Raw genomic sequence first — 595 nt, 5'->3', positions numbered from 1 at the left:
AAAAAAAAAAAAAAAAAAAAAAAAAAAAAAAAAAAAAAACATACGGTCGAATTGAATACCTCCTTCTTTTGGGAAGTCGGTCAATAATGTGGTAACAGTGGTCTTTTTCTTTGAACAAGCCTAATTAGGCTTTCGTAATGTTATCATTTTATTATAGAACTAGCTGTTCCAGTGCGCCTTCATCCGCATAAAATGTCAAAATTCAAATGCACAAATGACAATTGCTTCCTTGAGGTTGGCAACAACTTATGGTCTCTTTCCCACATTAGGGTTTTTATCTAAAATATTTACCCCCTAAGTTTAATGGCGTGAAAATATATAGCCTAAAGCGTGACGTAAGTAATGGGCTTTTCATTAAAGAAAGAATTACTCAAAAATATGGTGTAATTGCTGACATCTTAGGCAACGAAGAAGTGTGTGTTTACGCTTTATTATAATAGTATAGAAAACTCACAAGAAAATTAAAAAAAAAAAACATTGAAAATGTCCTTAAAACTTTAACTTCAGGAAACTGTAGTTAACTATGTTTACAGCAAGTTTTTTTAAAAACTGCTCTCATGTCTAGAAAAAAAAACTTTTTCGCCTTTTATTTGTT

Source organism: Papilio polytes, unplaced genomic scaffold (assembly GCF_000836215.1).
Source record: "Papilio polytes unplaced genomic scaffold, Ppol_1.0 DF822622.1, whole genome shotgun sequence".
Lineage (NCBI taxonomy): Eukaryota > Metazoa > Arthropoda > Insecta > Lepidoptera > Papilionidae > Papilio > Papilio polytes.
This window is presented reverse-complemented; position numbering follows the sequence as displayed.